The sequence below is a fragment of the Schistocerca cancellata genome, chromosome 4 (genome assembly GCF_023864275.1).
Source record: "Schistocerca cancellata isolate TAMUIC-IGC-003103 chromosome 4, iqSchCanc2.1, whole genome shotgun sequence".
NCBI lineage: Eukaryota > Metazoa > Arthropoda > Insecta > Orthoptera > Acrididae > Schistocerca > Schistocerca cancellata.
The window spans coordinates 184,615,655-184,628,482 of record NC_064629.1 but is presented as its reverse complement, the minus strand read 5'-3'; positions in this window follow the sequence as shown (position 1 = coordinate 184,628,482).

The window sequence follows — 12,828 nt, the reverse complement described above, 5'->3', positions numbered from 1 at the left end:
ATGTCATTCATCTTCGTGGTGTAGCAATTTTAATGGCCAGTAGTGTAGCTCGCGTCTTCTGCGGTGACAAGGGATGGCTGCTACGCAGACCTGCTGCCTTCCGGCAGCAATCTGGTGGTGGCTGGCATAGATAGTAGGTTTCCTGTACAGCAGCACCAAGCCCCCAGCGTGGACTTAGTGCGACAGGCTGCTGCCCCATCGCAGAATTGAAACCATGGCTGCAGCTAGCAGTGCCTCGTCTTCTCTTCGTCGAGCACAGCCTTGGTATCGCCATAGGACCGCTGGGCTGCAAATGAATTAGTCTCAAAATTCGCACCTATACTGCTCTGGGACGCATTTTTTGCACTAGTACCCAGCTCCAGTTCGTGAAGCATAGAACATAGCTTTATCGCTGGTGTGATGACACTGTCCTGCCTACTCCACCTATTATGACTGTGCCATGCAGGTTATGCAGAGCATGGCTAGCACACCTCTCAATCCTTCTGCATGCCTCTTACTGTAACTTACGCCGCACTGTGGTTACCAGCTAGTGGTAGCTAACACAGTCTTCCACGACAGCTTCCCACAGACTTCACCTAAGGGTAGGTAGCTGGGCTACAGTTCAGCCCTCAAACGCCACTGCCCTTTACACACATATTTTTGCCAGTGATCTCACTTTCATTCGTTGATGAGTGAGATGTGTATTAATAACAGCCGGTATTGAGAATTCTCTAGGTAAAGCTATACAATACCACTGCAATTGCGTAGGAAAAACACTAGAATTCACTGTATTTTTGCACTGTACTGTGTACAACTGTTTCGTTTTGAATAATTGTACCCAATATTTTTTCCCTTTATTGTGATTTCATTCCCCTGCCCCATATGGGCAGGGGAGGCCTGTCAGTGGCACAATCCGCCACTCTTCAGCCGAGTGACATGACAACTAAAGCAAGAATAATTTGCTACATATATAAGGCGATAAAAAAGGGGAACATAAAACAGAGTAAGGGGAGATAATGGAGGTAAAAATACACTGACATGGGACCTGCTGAGGGAAACGTCGGAGAGGATGGAAAAGGAGGGGACAGCAAGGGACAGCAGGGGAGGCGGCGGGATGAAGAGAGTAGGGGCGTCAGCAGGTAGACGAAGAGTCAGGAGACTGGTGGGGCAGCAGATGAAGAGGGCAAACAAGGCAAGAGGGAGTGCAGAGACACTGAAAGGGAGCACAAGAGAGAGGGGGGGAGTAGGAGGGGGAAGCCGCTCAGGAGAAGGGGGGGGGGGGAAGAGAGAGAGCCCTGAGAAGGAGGCAGGAAGATGGGGTTAAAGTTGGTAGGAAGGGTAGGCGAAGTTCATCATCTGGGAGGGGTAGATGGTGGAAGTTGCATTGAGTGTGTGTGTGTGTGTGTGTGTTTGTAGTTTATGGGCGCTAAACAGCGTGGTCATCAGTGCCCATAGTTGCATTGAGAAAGGAGGCGGAGGGTGTGGAGATGGAGAGAGGGTGGGACACAGCGGTAAAGCCACGGCAACGGGTTGGGGGTGGAGAGGAAGGGAGACAGCAGGGGGTGAGAGGGATCAAGATGGCGGACAATATATAGTGTGTGGATGTGTTCAAGGAAAAGGAGAAGGTGGGGAAAGTGGATGAGGTCATAGAGGATGCGCGTGGGGGGACGGAAGGCGGATGCAGAAGGCGAGGTGGAGCGCATGGCTTTCGAGGATTTGGAGGGCATTATAGAACTGGGGAGGGGCGGTTTGTACCCAGTATTATGGGCGATGATTTTCTTCATTCCTTCAGGCTTGATGTCTTCGAGTTCAATAGTTATCTCAGGTACAAAACACGATTTGTGCTACATTGGTTTCTGGTTGTACATAGTTCACTGTAACTACAGTCCAGTATACAGGATGGTCCATTGATAATGACCAGGCCAAATATCTCACGAAATAAGCATCAAACGAAAAAACTACAAAGAACATAACTCGTCTAGCTTGAAGGGGGAAACCAGATGGTGGTATGGTTGGCCCATTAGATGGCGCTGCTATAGGTCAAAAGGATATCAACTGCTTTTTTTAAAATAGGAACCCCCATTTTTTATTACCTATTCGTGTAGTACGTAAAGAAATATGAATGTTTTAGTTGGACCACTTTTTTCGCTTTGTAATAGATGGCGCTGTAATAGTCACAAACGTGTAAGTACGTGGTATCACGTAACATTCCGCCAGTGCGGACGGTATTTGCTTCGTGATACATTACCCGTGTTAAAATGGACCGTTTACCAATCGCGGAAAAGGTCGATATCGTGTTGATGTATGGCTATTGTGATCGAAATGCCCAACGGGCGTGTGCTATGTATGTTGCTCGGTATCCTGGACGACATCATTCAAGTGTCCGGACCGTTCGCCAGACAGTTACGTTATTTAAGGAAACAGGAAGTGTTCAGCCACATATGAAACGTCAACCACGACCTGCAACAAATGATGAAGCCAAAGTAGGTGTGTTTTAGCTGCTGTCCCGGCTAATCTGCACATCAGTAGCAGACAAACTGCGCGAGAATCGGGAATTTCAAAAACATCGGTGTTGAGAATGCTACAACATCGTTTGCAACCGTACCATATTTCTATGCACCAGGAATTGCATGTTGACGACTTTGAACGTCGTGTACAATTCTGCCACTGGGCACAAGAGAAATTACGGGACGATGACAGATTTTTTGCACGCGTTCTATTTAGCGATGAAGCGTCATTCATCAACAGCGGTAACGTAAATCGGCATAATATGCACTATTGGGCAACGGAAAATCCACGATGGCTGCGACAAGTGGAACATCAGCGACCTTGGTGGGTTAATGTATGGTGCAGCATTATGGGAGGAAGGATAATTGGCCCTCATTTTATCGATGGCAATCTAAATGGTGCAATATATGCTGATTTCCTACGTAATGTTCTACCGATGTTACTATAAGATGTTTCACTGCATGACAGAATGGCGATGTACTTCCAACATGATGGATGTCCGGCACATAGGTCGCATGCGGTTGAAGCGGTATTGAATAGCGTATTTCATGACAGATGGATTGGTCGTCGAAGTACCATACCACGGCCCACACGTCAGCGGATCTGACGTCCCTGGATTTCTTTCTGTGGGGAAAGTTGAAGGATATTTGCTATTGTGATCAACCGACAACGCCTGATAACATGCGTCAACGCATTGTCAATGCATGTGCGAACATTACTGAAGGCGAACTACTCGCTGTTGAGAGAAATGTCGTTACACGTATTGCCAAATGCATTGAGGTTGACGGACATAGTTTTGAGAATTTATTGCATTATTGTGGTATTTACAGGTAATCACGCTGTAACAGCATGCGTTCTCAGAAATAATAAGTTCACAATGGTACATGTATCACATTGGAACAACCGAAATAAAACGTTCAAACAAATTTTTTTTTCTTTATTGTTATTTTAATACCTAAACAACAGGTAGGCTGTCAGCGGCATGCTACACCGCTCTTCAGCCATAGTGTTGACAATAACAGAATACAGAATGGAGAATCAGAATGAACATAGTGACATGCAAAAAAGAGTGGTCACGGATACACAAAAAACATGGAGCCGTTCACACTCGACGATAACGACACTGAAAACACGTTGACACGGCGCACAGAACACTGGTGAATCCGACGACACAAGTGAACATAGAAGCGTGACGGCGGACACTAAAAAACACAAAACGACGTCACGCACAAGAGACACAGATGGCGATGACCTCCGGCGCGCGAATTTTCACTGAGCGTGTGTGAGTCCGGGGACCTTCCAAGAGAGGAGGAGAGGGGGTGGGAGGGGGAGAGGGGAGAGCAGAGATGCCACGGGCAGGGGAGATAGGGGGAGAGAGGAAGGGGGAGGGGAAGCCCGGGGGTAGAGGGGTGGAGGGAGGGGATGGGGGAAAGGAAAGAGAAGGGAAGGGAAGAGAAGGGAGGGACGGTGCCTAAAGGAAAGGACACCGGAAGTGGGGGGTGGGGCAGGGTCAAAGTTGATAGGAGGGGTAGATGGAGGGGAGGAGGACATCATCAGGGAGGGGGAGCTGACGGAAGCCACCTTGGGAGAGGGTAAGGAGGGTGGAGAGATGGAGACCGGGTGGGACGTGGGAATACAGGCGCAGCAGCGGGCGGGGGTGGGAGAGGATCGGGGAGACTAGGGGGTGAGGAGGATCGAGTTTGTGGGAGGTGTACAGGATCCGTATCCTTTCATGGAAAAGGAGGAGGTGGGGGAAGGGGATGAGATCGTACAGGATCCACGTGGGGGAGGGGAGACGGATGCGATAGGCAAGGCGGAGAGCATGGCGTTCAAGGATTTGGAGGAATTTATAAAAGGTAGGGGGGGCGGAGATCCAAGTCGGACGGGTGTAACAAAGGATATGGCGGATGAGGGATGTATAGGTGTGGAGGATGGTGGAGGGGTCCAGACCCCACGTACGGCCGGAGAGGAGCTTGAGGAGACTTAGTCGGGAGCGTGCCTTGGCTTGGATTGTCCGGAGGTGGGGAGTCCAGGAGAGGCGACGGTCGAGGGTGACGCCAAGGTACTTAAGGATGGGAGTGAGGGCAATAGGACGGCCATAGATGGTGAGATAGAAATCAAGGAGGCGGAAGGAAGGGGTGGTTTTGCCTACAATGATCGCCTGGGTTTTGGAGGGATTGACCTTGAGCAACCACTGGTTGCACCAAGTGGAGAACCGGTCAAGATGGGATTGGAGAAGGTGTTGGGAGCGCTGCAGGGTGGGGGCAAGGGCAAGGAAGACGGTGTCATCGGCAAACTGGAGAAGGTGGATGGGGGGTGACGGCGGCGGCATGTCCGCCGTGTTTAAAAGGTACAGAAAGGGGGAGAGGACGGAGCCTTGGGGCACACCGGCGGAGGGGAAAAAGGTGTAGGAATCTGTGTTATGGATGGTGACATAGGAAGGACGGCGGGAGAGAAAGGAGCCGATCAGACGGACGTAGTTAATGGGCAGTGCGAAGGTTTGGTGCTTGAAGTGGAGACCGGAATGCCATACACGGTCATAGCACGTTCGAGGTCCAGGGAGAGGAAGATTGCAGAGCGACGGGAATTAAGCTGGTCAGAAAGGAGACGAGTGAGGTGAAGGAGAAGGTCGTCGGAAGACAAAGACGGCCGAAAGGCACACTGCGTAACGGGAAGGAGGCGGTGCTGGCGGAGATGCTGGTGGATGCGTCGGGTGAGGATAGATTCCAGGACCTTGCTGAAGACCGAGGTAAGGCTGATGGGACGGTAGGAGGAGACGGTGGACGGCGGTTTGCCAGGTTTAAGGAACATGAGGATATGGGAGGTTTTCCACAGGTCGGGGAGTACCAGTGGACAGGACTACATTGTAAAGCCTGCCCAGGGTGGAGAGGAAAGAGACAGGAGCTTCACGAAGGTGACGGTAGGTGACACGATCGTGACCAGGAGCGGTGTTGCGTTTGGTGCGGAATGTAGCAATGAGATCCTGTGTAGTGACGTTCAAACCTACCTACGTTCTGTATTTTAATTTTAAAAAAAACCTACCTGTTACCAACTGTTCGTCTAAAATTGTGAGCCATATGTTTATGACTATTACAGCGCCATCTGTCACAAAGAGAAAAAAGTGGTCCAACTAAAACATTCATATTTCTTTACATACTAAACGAATATGTAATAAAAATGGGGTTCCTATTAAAAACCGCAGTTGATATCCGTTTGAACTGTGGCAGCGCCATCTAGCGGGCCAACCATAGCGCCATCTGGGTTCCCCCTTCAAGCTAGACAAGTTTCGTTCTTTGTAGTGTTTTCTTTTGAGGCTTATTTCATGAGATATTTGGCCCGGTCATGATCAATTGATCACCCTGTATACAGTCATGGCACTCCTGCTAATCACTACATCAACAGCATGCCATTTCATGTAGGGATCGCCAGTTGTGTGTAAATCATAAGACTTGTGAAAGGCATGTATCAAATTTCTAAAGGAATCTTTCAGACAGACGGATTTGGACACAAAATTCACAGATTTTAATACAAAATTCACTGGTTTCTACACGAAATTCAATGATTTCGACACAGAGGTCAATACTTTCGACAAAAATTTGAAAATTAACTCATTATTGAAGTTAGAGGCGATCAAACGATGAATCGAAGGGCAGATGTAAACCACAAAATTTCTTTGTGGTATGTAGCATATATAGGAACAGTTTAGAAGGAAAACGAGTCGTTCATTACAATTGATGTTAGGAATTTCTTAAAAATCACTTAAGATCCAGTGCTTTGGAGGAGACAATTGAAATATGAGTGGCTGGCGGGCTGATGAACAAAGACAGTGGGCGAACTGTCAGTAAAGCTTCGGACCCAGCACTCAGCCAACTAAAATCGCAGAGTCGGCCGATAGCGACTTCCACGGCCGACTCAAGCCATAGGAGTAGAGAGGGACCAGAGTTCGCGTCCAGTTTCCGGTGGCGTCCCTCCCCCCCCCCCCCCCCCCCCCCCCCTCACTCCAACCGTGGCGGCCTACGTCTAGCAATTGAAAAAGTGCAGGTGAGATACTACTCCAGCACGAAGACAGATAGACCGCATTTCGCCAGTGACACTGTACCGCAACCTGACAGGACAGCTGACAAGAAAACAAGTACTTGTTTTATGTCATGTGCTGCGACTGGTGTATTTAATTCTGTTTGTGGTTTGTTGTCCAATTACTGGAAGCTGGGAGCCAGTGATGGCACAGCAGCTTTAGTATGTTTGAGGATGATAGGGAACAGGGAGCAATCAAAATGAGGGTCAGCAGGGATGGAGAAGCCGACAGAGAGATAGGATGCAAAGTGGACAGCTTTGCTTCAGTTGTTAGGTCTCGGGATGGTTGTTATGGGGAAGCAGGTAGTGAGGTATGGGGTCATTGGCAGTGAGTCGGTGGAATGCTTCCCAGTACTTGGAAGAGTTTAGGGGAGTGTAGTCCCAGAGTTCTTTTTGTGCATCTAATAAATTCCTGATGTATCTCTCAATTTTTTAGTGGTGTGTGGGTGTATCCCTGTCACAAGTTCACAGGAAGGAGCGGTACATGCAATGGGATTCTCGATGGAGGAGGGGGGAGGGTGGGATTGTGAGATTATAGGTCTTGGTAGGGATGTGGGTGGATATAGCGTCTGTAAAGGTCTGCTGCAGAAAGGGTGAGGCCTGAGGGATATCGTCAGGTTGTCCGAAGTTCAGAGAATGACTTCCAATCTCGCTCCTATGAATTCCTGGTAGGCATTCCAGTTCGTGTGACAATAATCTTGGATAACTCTCAGATGGAGACTGAGAGGAGATGCATGGGGATGAGGTTGTGTGGAGGCAATGGTGAGGAGTACAGGTACGAATGGCTCTGAGCACTATGGGACTCAATATCTTAGGTCATAAGTCCCCTAGAACTTAGAACTACTTAAACCTAACTAACCTAAGGACATCACACACACCCATGCCCGAGGCAGGATTCGAACCTGCGACCGTAGCAGTCCCGTGGTTCCCGAGGAGTATAGGTAGGCAGTCAGCTCCAATGGAGTCGAGGGCTTCTGCATTGAGGCATCCAAGGAGTTTGTTGCTCTCAGGGCAGGTGTAGTGTGATGGGAATAACTTCACTTTTTAGACAGTCGGTAAACTGACGTCACTGCCGGGATTCTGTGTGCATCTGCTAAGTATGTTAAGGTCAGTGGCAATAATATAGGTGGAAAAGGTACAGTCTACGAGGATGAGGAAGTTATAGGTGATATGGCGATTAGTTCAGATATGGTGGCACAGGTAATGGTTAAGGTTTGGAAAAAGATGGAAAGGATAAGGTGTTCAGTGGGACTATTGTATAAGGATTGTGGTCAAACAGGGATATTCTTGTGATGACCAATTGCAGCCAGGGCAAGGGGGTTCTCTGTGCAATGGAGGATATAGGGAAAGGTTCAGATGGTGTGACAGGGCTGGAGGGATGTTTCACTAAGGATAAAGATATGGGCATTATATTGGGACAGAGTATGCATTAAAAGATATTTATTGGTGGGTAGGAAGCAGATATGTGTTACAGGATTTTATAGTGCTGTTGGGCTTTTATGAGGAATAAGAATGGTGTGTGTGGGTGAGGACTAGATGGAGATTACACTATGGTGTCGAGAAGGGTGAACAGGAAATGGACCTTGTTGAGGGAGTAGGGGGTTTGGGTGTTGAGATGGAGTAGGTAGCAAGTGAGATTTGTTGAAGTGTGTGTGGACACTGGAATGGATGAATGTTTTGAAGGACTATTGTCATGAATTTGATGATGTCTTCAGCTGTGACGGTTGGGCAGAGGGAATTGTGAACAAATGGGTGCGTCTTTACAATCTCCAGTTAGATGATTATTGCAGAAAAGACACTTTTGACTGTGGCAGGACTGAGTATGGGATTTTTAAGGTTCAACTTTGTGGTGCTGGTATATCACTGCTCTTTAAGGTGAAGGGCTATAGTGGAGGCAAATTCAGTATAGACACAGACGAGGCGAGTGGGACCATGACCACTGTTGATCTGACAGGATTTTCGAAGTTCTAAATTTGGGTTGTTGATCAGTTCAGATTCCACTTCCTCAACTGCGATCTCAAGATCGACTTTGGTTATCACTGTGATGAGAGTGGGAGAAGGCAGCGAGGCTGAGCTTATTTAGCACAGTCTATTGCGATAAGGGGTTTTAAGCAGGCTTTGGGATCTAAGGTAACACGGGAAATTTTGTAGCGAATATCACTGTGGAATTTGGGGTTCTGATACATAGCACGTATTATTTTCTAGGGATAATCTGTTGGATGTGGAGGTTTGATAGGTGTCTTTTGATTTCGAGTGTGAGGGATTTAGGTTTGAGGAATTTTGGATCTCGGTTGGAGACGATGACGGTGTGGACAGTAGGGAAAGATGTTGGAGGGGGAAGAGGTGTCCATGTTCTGGGTTCTCGGTATCAGCTTGTGGATCTTTTTTGGTGTGGTAGTGGGACTGACATCAGTGTTTTGACGTTTTGTTGGTTTTTTTTAACGTCAGTTGTAGGGAAGCATGGTTGTGGGATGGGGAGTGGCAGGATGTGGCGTTGTTGAGGGCTGCCTGAGGGCTGTGCAGGTCCATCAGCACAGCATACGTTGGTTGTGCAGTGAGGCTCGATGAGGCGATGTCACCTGAGACAAAGTTGTTTTGCTTGTAACAACTGTTGATGTGGTGGCTGATGAGTCGTGGCTGAAAGAGAAAAGATTGGTGGAGCTTGAGACAGAGAGAGATGCATGTTTGAGAGGTGGCACACCACTCTCTCACTTCAACACACTGTCAATCAGATTAATGATCATACTTTTGGTCATGATCTCGGTGTTCCCCAGTACTACATTTGGTATGTGTGATTTATGACTTTTTACATGAGGGAATTGTGGGCTGAATGTTCATCTAAGGGAATGGGTAGCCTGTAGATAACTTGTACCGCCGGCCAGGGTGGCTGAGCGGTTTTGTGCGCTACAGTCTGGAACCACGCGACCGCTACGGTCGCAGGTTCGAATCCTGCCTCGGGCATGGATGTGTGTGCTGTCCTTAGGTTAGTTAGGTTTAAGTAGTTCTAAGTTCTAGGGGACTGAAGACCTCAGAAGTTAAGTCCCATAGTGCTCAGAGCCATTTGAACCATTTTTTAACTTGTACCTGACGGACTTTAGTGGAGGTGATGGACAACAAGGAGGAAGATGGATTGCAGGTACATGTTAGACGCATGAACGTTTTACGTGGTTAGGCGGTTCTGGAAGGGTAGTGTCTAGTGATTGTCTAATACCTACCTCCACTTTGGGCGTATTAAATCTTTGTGGCGAATTTTAAAATTAATATCGGTACTTTTCGGCTGTAAAATCATAGACCAAGGGCTCTCCAGTCCATGGATGTGCATCTGGGATTTTTGAATTTCCAGCCAAGACGAACCGAATTTTTTTTTTAAATTTCATAGGTAGGCTTTGAATATGGTGTGATATAACTATGCGTCGTTGCACAACTGATGCCATCTTAAACTTAAGACTGGTTTGAATATCCCGCCATTTTCCTATATGCTCAACCTTGGACTAAAACATAAGAGTGATTCTTGCAGTTTCATATTTCCCCATCATTTTAGCTTACAAGGGAAGGCCACGACATTGGGCTAATCGATTGACTTCAAACTGTGTGCATTTTTAGTGGGTCATTAAAACAACGTAACATGCAAATAGTAAGGCGCACTACTCTGGCAATTCCGAAAAAAACTGCAAGTGTTTTACGCGTCTAATATGTAACTGATGTACCTATGCGAAGGTACCAGCCGTGCGAAGTCATTCTGGTCAAGTGGCGTTGTTTGCCTTCGGCAGTGGTGAGGCACACACGCCTTGTTTGTCTCTCCTGTTGTGCTACTTGCGAGAGAGCGCGCTTTTGTTTACTTATGCGGAGCGACTTGTCTCAGAGTCCAATTTCATCGAACGTCATGGAGTTTTCATTAGGGTGAGCACAAGAACACAGTTAATTGCAGCTCGAAAAATGGAATAAGATAGCATGGGCTGATGAGTCTTAATACACGTTGGTATATGCCGATGCAGGGTACAAGAGTGTCGAAAACCACACGAGGGGATGCATAGTGTTTGCAGACAAGCTACCGTTCGAGCAAGTGGTGGAAGTATTCTCGTGCAGGAGACGTTTAGTGGGAGGGATGATGATGATGTTTGGTTTGGGGGGCGCTCAACTGCATGGTCATCAGCGCCTGTACAAATTCCCACTTTTTACACAGTCCAGTTTTTTTTTCGCAGTACAGTCTGGCCACTGTCACGAATGATGATGGTAATGAAATGATGAGGACAACAGAAACACCCAGTCTCCGAGCAGAGAAAATCCCCAATCCAGACGGGAATCGAACCCGGGATCCTGTGATCCAGAGGCAGCAACGGTAGCCGCAAGACCACGGGCTGCGGACTAGTAGGAGGTAATATGGTCTATGTGCATCAGTCTGGAACCGCGCGACCGCTACGGTTGCAGGTTCGAATCCTGCCTCGGGCAAGGATGTGTGTGATGTCCTTAGGTTAGTTAGGTTTAATTAGTTCTGACTTCTAGGGGAATGATGACCTCAGATGTTAAGTCCCATAGTGTTCAGAGCCATTTTTTTTTTAATATGGTCTGTGATAGTACTACCTTCGTCTTCCACTTGTGCACGAAACAGCCCTATTACGAGCATCCGTTTGTTCATCTACAGCACTCCCCAGGTGATATATACCTTCAAGAATAAATACAAGTCGGCATTAGAATAATTCGTGGACAGTCGCACAAATGTGAGGATACTTGTCTGATCCTCCAGATCAAATGGCTCTGAGCACTATGGGACTCAACTGCTGTGGTCATTAGTCCCCTAGAACTTAGAACTACTTAAACCTAACTAACCTAAGGACATCACACACACCCATGCCCGAGGCAGGATTCGAACCTGCGACCGTAGCAATAGCGCGGCTCCGGACTGGAGCGCCTAGAACCGCACGGCCACCACGGCCGGCGATCCTCCAGATCACATGATATCATCCTTACTGGACACATCTGTGAGGTATAGTTTTTGCATGTCGATACTGGTCCCCTGCAGTCTCAGTGAGTTACGTGGTCATGGACTGGGACGGTTCTCAACACTGTTGTTGTCCCCAGATGTACATGGCTAGATTGGAATATTCTGGAAATTTGTGGTAAAATCTTATCAAACCAAACTGCTGAGGTCATCGGTCCCTAAGCTTACACACTACTTAATCTAACTTACTGTAACTTACGCTAAGGACAACACACACACACACACACACACACACACACACTCATGCCCGAGGGATGACTCGGGGGGGGGGGGGGAGCCGCGTGGACCGTAACAAGACGCCCCAGACCACGTGGCTACCCCGCGTGGCGACCTAGATTAGAATGCTGCAACGCTCAATGTTTGACCGGTAACGGCTCGCTTGTTGACAGGGGGACCGAGCCGCTCGTGTCCGGCCCCATAGGACTCGGCTCGGTCAAGTGCTCACCCCATGTCTGTTGTCCGGATACGCGGATAACCGAGCATGACCGGTCACCGCTGACGTCTCACCTCACCTCACCCCGGCTCGCTGCACTGTACTGTACAAATCCGACGCCTCTCTCTCTCTCTCTCTCTCTCTCTCTGTCTCACACACACACACACACACACACACAATGTACTTATTTCTGTCTCTCTCTTTTAATACAAAAGTAACGTTTCCAAGAACGGGTACGTGACACAGCTAAATCCATAAAGCACTTTGAAAGTAAAATGATATTTCAATACAGTCACCGCTAGAAGACGAGTCTCATTTCCAAACAGAAGATATATTTTTCCTTTCACTAATAGGCAACATTAAATAAGTGCTGTCCCTGTAATCTAGAAGACAACCGTCTTCATAAAGGAAGCATACAAAGAGCATTAAACATTTACAGACGTAACATGTAATAATTTTCACTTGTTTGCATCAGAAAGAGAATTATAATTATTGCTGGTCAGCAGTAAATCACTAACGCGTTCCGGATTTAATTGCCTGCGGCGATTTGTTAGTAACATGCCGGCTTTACTAAAGCATCTTTCACTAGGTGTTCTTGTTGCTGGGACACATAAAATATGTCTTGCAACTGCAGCCAGGCCTGGACGATCTGATTCATGTTTGCTCCACCACTTTAAGATATTATCATCATCTCCGGGGTGCATTAAAATGTAGAGATCTACTTCATCTGCTGCGGATAATCTGTTGTTCCTCCATTCCTTGAAACGATCTCTCTTTCTGGGTGGTGATGACACAGTACTTTAAGGTACTATGGTAATAAACAAAAGAGACAAGT